The 244-nt window shown below is 60.2% G+C and overlaps 1 protein-coding gene across 1 annotated transcript in view; it reads left to right on the forward strand.

Annotated features, from left to right (window-relative positions):
- Positions 1-244, forward strand: part of PKP3 (plakophilin 3) — a gene marked incomplete at its 5' end in the record, with an annotated part of 5,548 nt that overhangs the window by 903 nt on the left and 4,401 nt on the right. The gene's annotated exons all lie outside the window — the stretch shown is intronic.

The raw sequence follows: 244 nt of genomic DNA on the forward strand, positions 1-244 counted from the left end.
GGGAGGGTGGAGATGGTGGGCGCATTTTGGCCCCATGGCAACCCAATGGCATGGGTTGGCCTCCAAGCGTGTCCTGCATGTGGCCTTAGCTCCTCTCATGGATCCATCCTGAGACATGAGGGTAGGAAGATGCTCATTCAGCTGGGTCTGGAGTGCCGTGCCCCAAGAGCGTGGTGGGGAAGGAGATGGGTTGACACGTCTCCTCTGAGACGCAGGATGTGGTGGGGTGCAGAGGTGGAGGACC

This window comes from Fulmarus glacialis, unplaced genomic scaffold (genome assembly GCF_000690835.1).
Source record: "Fulmarus glacialis isolate BGI_N327 unplaced genomic scaffold, ASM69083v1 scaffold18335, whole genome shotgun sequence".
Classification (NCBI taxonomy): domain Eukaryota; kingdom Metazoa; phylum Chordata; class Aves; order Procellariiformes; family Procellariidae; genus Fulmarus; species Fulmarus glacialis.